Raw genomic sequence first — 11,412 nt, 5'->3', positions numbered from 1 at the left:
GGCAGGCGGGCAGGGAGGAGAGAGGAGGGAGGGAGGGAGGGAGCGAGGGGGACGGTGGCCCCGGCGGCCGCGGGAACCGACCGAGCGCCGTGCTCAACTTCCACTTCTCCTTTCGCCGGCGCCGCGGTCCCGGCGCCACTTACCCGGCCCGGCTTCCGAGGGGAGAAGGCGGGCTGGCCGGGCTGGGGACCTGCGTCTGGGCCCTCGGAGCGGGGAGGGGACCACGGCGACCGACCCCGGCCCGGCGACCGAGCCCGCTCGGCCTCAGGTACGTCGATGGCGCCGGTTCTCCGAGCCTTCGGGGACCTGGAAAAGTTTGCCTGAGGGCGGGATCGGGGACGCCGCGGCCCCGGGGCGTAGGAGCTGGGGGCCCAGGGAAGGGTGGGAGAGCCGCAGCGTGTTGCGTCCCGCCCTTGCCTCGCCTCACCGCGTGTGCGTTAGGGAACCGGGACTCCTGATCCTAGGTTAGAAGCGGAATCGATTTTCCGAGTGAGGTTGGGGGCTGGTTTGCCCGCACCCCGGCGCCCGGGGTCCATGACAAGGCGGATCGTGACAGACGGCCCCCAAAAGCTCGGTGCCTGAGGGCAGGAGGTCGGGCCTCACTGTGGCGGGGCTGCTAGATTGATCTGGCTGGCGGCCTCTAGGGCTTCTGGGACCAGGCGCCTTAGGGTAACACACGGTCTCATACACACACACTCTCTCTGTCTCTCTGTATCTCTCTCTCTCTCCTACACACACACACCTATGACTTAGATAATTGGATCGCCAAAACAGAGACCTCTTGGCAGGGGCCGGAGTTTCCGTGGGAGCCAGACGCCAGCCTTCCCGCTCCCGCTTTCCCGCTTTCCCGGGTTCTCCCGCCTCTCTGTTCCCTCCTTTGCTGCCGGCACCGGGGCCGAGCAGCCGCACAGCTCGAGGTCCCCGGCCGACAGCGCCTTGCTTTGGGAGACTGCTGAGGCAGCGGCTTTATGAATTTCTGGTCCCTCCATCGTACCCTAACTCTGCCGCCCTTTCCTCACGGCTATACGCCAGGACACCACCTTCCTGACCAGAGTCACCTCTTGACCCCTTGGCTCCATGCCTCAGCCAGGTTCTCCCTGGCGCCTCCACCCCACCCCCCACCACACCCCAGCTACGGGATTTGATGGCCATTTGATTCCTGCCCCTCATCCCTCTGCCCGAGATAGAGGCCTGTCTGGTCCTGCAGCTTCTTCTGGTTAATGTTTGACAATTCATTGTGGCTAATCATTTTAATTAGCTCTTAAAGTGAGGAGGAACAGTTAACCTTGGACTTCTCGATTTTGGCCTGGTGGGGCCTCATATGGGAGGAGTGCTGGGGAGGTAGGAGCGGAAGTGAGGTCACCACCCCAGGGCCTGAGCCACCGCTGCTCGGCCCCAACAGCTGGTGGGCACGCCCATCAGGGACTCACCCCCTGCGAGCTGACCCCTGGCCTGAGTGCCAGGTTGGAGGGGGTGGTGAAGGGATCAGATCTAGCTTTCCCCCTTGGGGAGACAGGACACTTAAGGCACTGAAAATGCCCGGGGTCACATTTGCCCAGCAAGAATGCAAATTCCTCCTCGAATTTAGTTACACAGGGTCTTACTGGTTATAAGGCAGATTCTCAACCATTAATTCAGTGGCCCCACAGCAGTAACAGCCTAACGGGGAGCTATCTTGAGTTAAGTGAAGGACTTGACTATCCTGGAGGACTTCTTATTCTGGCCAGTGGGCCAGTTTGGGGAAGAGGCTGCCTTGCATGTGGTTGTCTCTAGGGCTGGGTTCAAAGCCTGGGATGTGTGTGGCGTTGGGCGAGGGGGGGGGGGCGTTGAGCAGGCTCCACGTTGCCACCCTCACCCAGCCTCTAGCTGTGAGCCGAAGGAGTGGCTTGTTTGCAACTATGTCTGGCATTCCTCCTACTGCTGCACTGTTTGCTCGGTGGTTGCTCAGGAACTGGCGCCCACCCCTGGACGAGCTGGAGGCCTGAAATCAACCCTCCCCCTGCGTGGTGTTAAGTGGTGGTACAGTGGCTTCTGTCTCTTCTGTCCTATCTTGGGTCTAAAAGTCAGGGTGCTGTGGTCTGTCATTCATGGGCCCCATTGGTAGGATGTCCAAAATTTCCCAGCCTGCAAAATTCAGGGCCTCCCTGAGAGGCCCAGCCAGACACAGGCTGAGGGGATTGCTTTCCCAGGGAAATCCCTGTGCCAAAGCTTGGCCTTCGTCCTTGCTAACCCCACCCCTCACCCCTCAACTTTTTCATTTCCCTTCCAATCCCTAGAGCCAGACTGTCTAGGTCTAAATCCCAGCTCTGTTATTTACTAGCTGTGTGAACCCAGTCAGTTGTATGCCTCAGTTTCCTCATCTGTCAAATGAGACCTACCTCATAATGTTATGCTAAGGATCAAATACAACAATGCAAATAAGTTCTTTATTAGGGCAGTACGTGGCACATAGTAAGCACAAGCTAGCCTTATGATATTGCCTAATACAGTGCCTGCAACTCAGATTCAACTCAGCAAACATCTGCTGAGAACCAGTCCCAGTACCAGGCATCAGGAAGGGGCAGTGAGGAAAACACAGAGGTGAAGAAGACACCGCTCAGCTTCTGGGATTCTGTGTACCTTTTGATGTGGGTCAGGGCAGGGGATGTGGAAGGGGGCCAGAGAGGGTGGCTAGGTCATCCATATAAATAACCATAATTCAAAGCCAGTGCGGGGAGCCAGGTACCCCAGACTTGGAGGCTTCTGCTTGTGTAGAGACCCTGGCTGGGCTCTGGTTAGGACACTGGCCCTGGACAGAGGCCTGCCTTGGGATTTGGGTGAATGAGAGGGACAGGGAGACCAGGTTCCCATTTGGGCTGCAGGTGGCAAGCATGCAGTGGTGTGATTTGTTGAGGTCCAGGGCAGGATGGCATTACTTAGGGCCGTCCTTGACACCCCTCTAGCCCCCCTGAGGTGGCAGGGCCCCTGTACCTCCCGGAGGTCCTTGGGCAGCCTTCTCCCCTCAGGCTTGGGCCCGACCCCAACCTGGGCTTGGTTATCTCTCCAGGATTTCTAAGCTGCGAAGAGGTTTCTGGCTTCACCGCCAATTTATTCTCTTTGCAGTTCTCAGACTGAAAACTAGTTCTGCAGGGGAGGAAGGAAACTCATCCAGGTACCCAGAATCCCATGGGCGCTTTCCTAGGGGTCAGGGGCTTTTCTTATCAACACCAACCTGCCTGCAAATCTCTGGCCGCTGAGTCTTGCGTGGCCTGTAATAGCGGCCACGCAGCTAAAGCCCTATAGCTAGGACCCCAGCACTGGTTGCCAAGGAACTGCTGGTCGAGGTGCTTATGAGGGTTCTGACCTCACAGGAGCTGCCGAGTTTCAATTCAACAGACATTTATTAACACCTACTGTGTGCCCAACCTGTGCTAGGCGCTGTAGGGGAGACCAGCGAAGGGGGGTGGTGGGGTGAGGAGAGATCACTAAGACACTGAAACAATCAGAAGCGAGGACAAACAGCCAGGCCAGCAGCTGGTTAGGTGCTAATTGTGCTCCTTGGAGCAGGGGCCAGGGCTCTGAGGTCAGCAGCAGCTGGAGGAGGGAGGGAAGGCTTTGTGAGGGCCGAGGCTCTGAGCTAGACCTTGAAGGGGGCAGCGCGGGGGAGATTGGGCTCAGCAGAAAGGGGAGAAAAGATGCCTTTCTCTCTCTTCCCTGGCCACAGACTGACCTTCGAAGCCTCGATAATTGTGTGGCAAATGCATGTCACATAAAAGACCAGGTCAGCCAGTGTGGGTGGCTCAGGGCAAGCCCCGATCTCCACTCTGGGAGATACAAAGTGGATGGCCCAGACGGGGAGCAGGGAGCCCGACATGTGGATTGATAAGACACAAAGGGTGGCCAGGCTCCCTGCCTCCCATGCGGAGGGGATTTCATTTTGAACTCCTCCGCCACCTCCCCCAACCCCAGGCCCTGGAGGGGAGAGAGGAGAGAAGAGAGGCAGAGGGAGCAAAGGGACTGGAAAACTGCCCCACCACAGGTGTTGATGGCAGGCGTGGGCTTGTTGGGTCCCATTTTTCCCCAGGGTCCAGGGATTTCTCTGAATCTTTTCCACAAGAGGTTCAGGTGGAGGATGGAGATTTTCATTTTCAAAATCAGCTGGGAACTGAAGAGTCTAGAGAGTCCCACACGTTTCTGTTCAGAACCCCCTGGGCAAGGACAAGGACTAGCCATACATTTGTTCTGCGACTTTTTGCATCTCCTGTGGCTGGCCATAAAGGGGGACCTGCCCTTGTAGGATTTAATTGGATAAAAACACCTGGACACACACATATCCCCCATGCATCAGTTTTCCTCTCTCACTCCCTCTTGCCCTGCTCCCTCCCCAGCATGTTTCAAAACTGCAGGGACACACCGGAGTGCCCTGACTTCTTGGCTGGGAAATTGTGTCCTAAAGTGAGTTTACTGGCAAAGAGACCCCTGCCTGCTCCCAGGGTGATGTGGAGGGTCATGCAGGGGAGGAGGGGCCAGTTCATGCAGGAGGGTCGGCCAGGGAAAGTGCCAGAACATTTCTTAGCCAGACCAACAAGAAGCAAGAGATTAAACAGCTTGCTCAGATTGAGAAAGTTTTGCCCTAAGTTCCCACCTTCTTGATGGACCATTTTCTTGTCCCAGGGCTGGCACTTACTCCTTCTCATGTCACCTACCCTTCTTCTTCCAGGCTAACCCAGTATTCTTCCTGAGAAGAGAAGCATATTGTCAGAGGGGGAAGAGCACAGGCTCTCTGCGTTCATATCTCAGGGCTAGCACTTCCTGGCTGTGTGACTCTGGGCTACTCACGTAACCACTCTGAGCCTCAGTGCCCACCTCCCCAGGTTGGAGTACAGATTACATGAGATAATGCCTGTAAAGCAAACAGCATGGTGCCTGGCACATGGTAACCACCCGCTAAGTGTCAGCCGGTAGTATTCTGTGGCTATTACTGTCATCCTTGTTGTTGTTATCGTTTCCTCTTCCCACACCCTTGACTTTGCCAGTCTCCAGGGACCAACTGCTTCTCTGGCAGTGCTGGGAGGGCACACCATGCCCATTCATAAAACCAAGAAGGAGACTTCCCAGATCTTTCCTTTCTGATAACTTTTTGTTAACTCTGCCGTCACACAGGATAAGGAGGGGATGTGGAAGGGGTGTGTGTGTGTGTGTGTTTATGTTCGTGTGGATAGTAACGTCTTTCTGAATGGCAGTCAGTGCCATAGTGAAGAGCAAAAATCAAGTCTTTTAACATTTTTATTAACATTGCCCTCTTTATCTTTTCACCACTTTCATCTTGAGGTTCCTTCACTGTAGGAATAAGAAAGAGTGAGTTAGTTCCTTGGAGAGAAGGCCTCGTGTTACACCCCTGGCAAGTATTTAGCAATCATCTGTGTGTTTATTACCCTACTGAGTGTAGAATTCTGGGAGCTGACTGGCCAACCGCTGCTCACTTTCTCCCACGTTTTGCTAGAACAGATGATGCTGGGTCCATTCTGGGCCAATGCCCAGAGGCCTTGGGTTGGGGCTGGGGCACTGCCTTTGCCCAGAAGAGTTCCTGTGGCCTGGGGGCCATTCCCATTCCAAAGGCCTCCCAGAAAGGACCTTGGAGGTTCCATCTGCTAGCAAATGCATTATGTTTGCTTGAGGAGCCTATGGCCACCCACAGGGGCAGGAGGCCCAGGATAAACGGGTCCACCCTGGGACCACCACTGAGCCACTTCACTCAGTCCCTTGGTCCCCGCCCCTAGACCTTGGGGGATGGGAGAATGGGCAATTAGTCTTAACCTCCCCAAATTCTTGATGACCTGATAACAAGGAGGTACTTAAGACAGATTTAGGAGATAATCTTTTTCCCATAATGCCCCCAGAGGATAAGAGAGGCTAGTTTAGCTCTGCTGATTTTATGAGAATCCCTGCATAAAAAGCACCTGTCTCATTCGGTGACCACTTTCTTGGCGCCACCCTGATCCTAAAAAAACAAAACAACAACAACAAAAACAAAACCCAAAACCCACAGCAGGCCCAGCCACCTGCTCTGAAGGCTCTAAACCCAGTTCTAGAGTTCTAGTAATACACATGCACCTAGCCCCGTGGTGGGCAGGAGCTGAAGTGCCAACCAGCCTGTGGCACTTAAGGTATAGTTTGGGTGATGGTAGGGTCTAGGGCTTACCTAGAGGAAGATTATTCTTCTCCCTCCTCACCTTAATTGGGGAAGGCTTTCTGCAGGTGAGAGGGCAGATGGCCTTTCAAAAGAGGAAAGAGAGCGTTGGCTGTGCTATAGGGGCATTCTGGGCTCGATGGGATAATCACGTTGGCATGGGAGTGGACAAAAGGTAAAACAACACAAAGGCATTCGAATCAGCACACTCAGTAAGTTCCAAGGGTCAGAATTCATCTCCACTGGCGACACCAAGAAATGTGTTTTCCGGGAGAGCATGGGTGTTCTTGCTTCTTTCGTCTTCACTGCTGTCAGTGACATTATTGCCTAGTTAAATTACACTGTAATATTACTTAGTAAAATCACATAGTAAATGCTGCTGTTGTTATTTCATGCAGTCTGGGGAACTTTTTCTTTCTCTTTATTTATTTAACTGTTTTATTGAGGCAATATTGACATGCAATATGCTGCACATATTTAAAATATACGACTTGATAATATTTGACATATATATATATATACTCGTGAAACTGTCACCCCCGAAAGTTTCCACGTGCACCTTTGCAATCTCTCCATCTCATCCTGAGCAACTACTTACCTGCTTTCTGTGACTCTCGATTATGCATTTTTAATTGAAATATACAGATCTTCCTTGACTTACGATGAGGTTACGTTCCGATAAACCCATTGTCAGTTGAAAATGCATTTAAAACACCTAACCTGTCGAGAACCATAGCTTAGCCTAGCCTACGTTGATTGTGCTCAGAACACTTATATTAGCCTACAGTTGGGCAAAATCAGCTGACAAAATCCATTTTATAATAAAGCGTTGACTATCCCATGTAACTTATTGAATACTGTATTGAAAGTGAAAAACAGAATGGTTGTGTGGGTACAGATGGTTGTAAGTCTATCAGTTGTTTGTGATTGTGTGGCTGCCTGGGAGCTGTGGTGGCTGCTGGTTCCCAACATCACTAGAGAGAGTATTGGACCACATAGCGCTAGCCTCGGAAAAGATCAAAATTCAAATTTTGAAGTATGGTTTCTACTGAATATGTATCACTTTCACACCATGGTAAAGGAAAAAAATCCTAAGTTGAACCACCATGAAGTTAGGGACCATCTATTTGACATGTAACATTCTGTAAAGTTAAGCTGCACAATATGGTAATTTGATATGTTTATATATTATAATATGATTGCCATTGTAGTGATAATTAGCAGCTCTATCATACTGCATAATTACCCTTTCTTTTTAATGATTAGAATAATTAAGTTCTGGTCTCAGCAAGTTTGATGATTATAATATTGTCTACATTTGCTATACTGTGCATTTGAGTTCTAGGGCTTGTTTACTACTCATTGTAATAGTTTGCATTTTCTAGAGTTTTGTATAAATGGAATCATATAGTATGTACTCTCTTTTTGTATGACTTCTTTCATTCAGCATACTTAAGATCCATCCATGTTGTTATCTACATCAGTATTTCATTCCTTCTTTTTGCTAAGTAGAATTCCATGGTATGGGTATAACATACATTGTTGATCTGTTCATCTGTTGATGGACATTTGGTGATTGTTTTGGTGGTTTTCCCCAATTTTTGGCTATTACAAACAAAGCTGCAGTGAACATCTTGGTACAAATCATTATGGCTATATATGTCTTTTTCTCTCAGTTAAAGATCTAGAAGTGGAATGGTTGGATCATATAGTCGTTGTAGGTTCAACTTTTAAAGAAACCATCAAACTGTTTTCCAAAGTGGTTGTGCCATTTTACAGTCCCACCAGCTGTGTATTAGAGTTCCAGTTGCTTCCCATCTTGGCCCAGCACTTGGTGTGGGCAGTCTTTTTAATTTTAGCCATTCTAATAGGTGTGCAGTGGTATCTCATTGTGGTTTTAATTTGTATTTCCCTAATGACTGATGATGCTGAGCATCTGTTCATGTAATTACTTGTCACCCATATATCTACTGTGGTGAGGTATCTGTTCAAATCTTTTGCCCATTTTTATGAGTCTCATGCTCTACCAGCTGAGCTAACTGGGCTGCCTTTGCCCATTTTTAAAATGACCTGTTTGTTTTCTTGTAGTTGAGTTTTGAGAGTTCTTTAAACATTCTACATACAAGACCTTTATCAGGTACATGCTTTGCAAAGATTTTCTCCAAAATTTTCTGCCTTGTCTTTTCATTCTCTTCACTGTGTCTTTTTTTCTGCACTGTGTCTTTTGAAGAACAGAAGTTTTTAATTTTGATGAAGTCCAACCAATCAGTTTTTACTTTTATGGATCATGCTTTTGGTGTTGTATCTAAGAACTCTTCTCCTAGCCCTAGGTCACAAATATTTTGTCTTATGTCTTCTTTTAGAAGTTTTATAGTTTTAGGTTTTACATTTTGGTCTTTGATCCATTTTGAGTTAATTTTTCTCTATAGTGAGTGATACAAATCCAAATTCTTTTTTTTCTTTTTACATATGGATAGCCAATTATTCCAGCACCATTTGTTGAAAAAAGCTATCATTACTCCATTGCAGTTGTCCTTATATATGTGGGCTTATATCTGAACTCTGTATTCTGTTCCAGTTGTTGGTCTGTTTGTTTATCTTCATGCCAATACCGATTGTTCTGATTACTGTAGCTTTATAATCATTTTTGAAATCAGATGGTCTTAGCTGTCCAACTTTGTTCTTTATCAAAATTATTTTTGCCTATTTTAAGTCATTTGCAATTCCATATGAATTTTAGAATTAGATTGTCAATATCATTTTTTAAATTGAGGTATAGTTGATTTAAATATTATGTAAGTTTCAGGTGTACAACATAGCTATTCATAATTTTTAAAGACTATACTCCATGTATAGTTATGATAAAATACTAGATATATTCCCTGTACAATATATCCTTGTAGCTTATTTATAATAGCATCTTCTTTTAATATTTGAACTTATTCTGTTTACATTAACTGTTATAACAAATATGTTTGGTTGTGCTTTTGTGATCTTATTTTATAATCATGGATGACCCTGATGTTACTGTCATTTTAGAAGATGCTCAATCTTTTCACTGATATTCTTCAGCCAAAGAGTTCCTTAATCCTACTATGCGTTTGCAGAATAGGACTATTTATTATTTGCCCTTCATTTATAACCCATTTTTGGTGCAGGGGTCCATGATTATCTGCTCCATACATCATTTTCTAGATGCCAGTCATATCCCTTTTCAACCTTGTCTGTCTAGACAACAAAAGGCCTCTTCAAAAAGAAGTTATCCTCACACCTCATTCTCTTGAATCATTTTAGCTCTTAGAACTGATCCAGTATCATGAAGTCTTTCCCAAGGATCCAGATAAGACCAGCACCCAATATTCACAGGGTGGAAACACTGTGGTTTTGTACAAAGAGAGAATGCTTTGAGGATGACCTGATTGATCATCAACCACCTTCTTGATGCTGTGTGGGATAAATGACTCTAGCTGGTACGTGTTTTCCCTTAGTAGAAGCCTGGAGCAAGAGAAGACAAGTAATGTTTGAGCCTGGGGACCTTTGCCTCCAATTCTATCCTTATCCTCACCCCTAGACTGTAGCCCTCAGATCTGTCAGGACTCGAGGGTCTCTTTTCCTGAGAGCTCAGTGGAGCTGAGAATTTGCATGGACTTAGTCCATGAATGCCCAGACCTGAGTTAGATTCAGGAGAAGATGAAATAGGACTCAATCCCATGGATTTTACCACCTGTTGGGGAAACAAGATATACACATGAAATAATTAAAGAGCAATTCAAGATTGTGTGGGATTAAGAGGTCTTGTGGTCGAATTTAAGGGCTATGGGAGTTTAGCGAAGGGGGCTCCTTGGGTGTGGACGCTAGTTATCAGGGCACAACCAGCTCTGTGGGTTTGGGGAACTTGGTTAGGACTTTGCTGGATGGGCACTATTGGATTAACCAAAACAGAGCAGCAAGGGCCTGGCAGGCCTGAGAAACTCCGTGAATGAGCCTGGAATGTTCCCTCAGGGGACCATGAGGAGACCACTGGGCTTGAAGCCCAGGCTTGAGTTGGGAAATCATGGGAAACAAGGCTGAGTAGGTAGGGTGGGGTCAGACTGTGAAAGACCTTTGGAAACCAAGCAGATGAGTTTGGACTGTAAAGCCCTGCCGAGGACCGCCGGTGTGTCCACAGCCATAGATCTAAATGTGTGCCCTGGAGTAGGAGTTGGCGCCAGCTCAGAGGCTGGGGGAGGAGCTAGGCAGAGGCAGGGCCATGACTGGAACTTACTCTTCCTCATGCCCAGTCAAGTGGGCTTTCTGCTGCACCAGGCCTGCTTAGCCTTTCAAAGAATCTCACATCCCCTCTGTGCAGCTTCCCAACAGAAAGCACAGGCCTGGGGCGCAGATGGTGAAGGCCAGGTCGCTCCAGGGCTAATGGTGTGATGAGAGGCAGAATCAGCAAGAAACGCCCCCTGGCTCACCTGCCCACTGGTCCGCCCCCCTATTGCCCTGGAGCTACTCTTTAGGTTAAAGCAGGGTAGCTCCAGATGGCCTTTTAAAATGAAAATGTGTTAAGGGGAGAGGTGATACATTAACCCAATATCACCCATTAACCCATTAACACTAAATGGTTTATGATTTTTCTGAGTGGTGGGGAAATTGTTCCTGGGGAGATGGGATGGCCTGTGGAGCCCTGACCGCTACTGGGGTCAGTAAGCTTGTGAGAAGCTCTGGGTAGCATGAAATTTATGGTGGAAGGGGGGTGGGGGAGGCCTGAGGCTGTGAGAACCATGTGATATGGCATGCCTGTGGTTACATAGCCCATTCATGGCAAAATTGCCTGAGCAGAGTTTTTCCGAACTTTCCCACCCAAGCACCCCCAACTATTGAATTGTATTTTAGAGGCCTAGAAAAACACTGTCTCATAAAATTTCTCTAAAGTGTGGCATTTTTATCTTAAGTGTGAATGCTACAATCCACATCCTCAACATATTTTAATTGATTTCTCAGTGACCAAAATGGAAGCCCCTGGAAGAAGAGCTGGGTTTGGACTATGGCTTTGATTTCTGCTCTGGGGCTTGGGCAGCTTTAGCGAGCAGGCCGTGTCCCCGTGGGACCTGCCTAGGCACAGGTCAGAACGTGAACTTTCAGGTTTTAGCCCAAAGTGCCAGAAAGGAAATCCATCCCCTCCTGCATGTTCACTTGCCCGCTGTCCCCATCCCTGTCCCCCTCCTTGATTCAGACTCATTCAACGGAGAAATCTAAGC

General features: G+C 48.5%; 1 protein-coding gene across 2 annotated transcripts in view; it reads left to right on the top strand.

Annotated features, from left to right (window-relative positions):
• Positions 1 to 11,412, top strand: part of ELF4 (E74 like ETS transcription factor 4) — a 38,797-nt gene that overhangs the window by 192 nt on the left and 27,193 nt on the right. Inside the window, exon 1 of one of the 2 annotated variants that reach the window (XM_010968423.3) lies at positions 35 to 268. The exons of the other annotated variant lie outside the window; for it this stretch is intronic. The gene's annotated coding sequence lies outside the window, so the exon portion shown is untranslated. Of the gene's footprint in view, positions 1 to 34; positions 269 to 11,412 lie in introns of those variants that run through there. 2 annotated transcript variants of the gene reach the window in all.

The sequence above is a fragment of the Camelus bactrianus genome, chromosome X, assembly GCF_048773025.1.
Source record: "Camelus bactrianus isolate YW-2024 breed Bactrian camel chromosome X, ASM4877302v1, whole genome shotgun sequence".
NCBI lineage: Eukaryota > Metazoa > Chordata > Mammalia > Artiodactyla > Camelidae > Camelus > Camelus bactrianus.
This window is presented reverse-complemented; position numbering and strand designations above follow the sequence as displayed.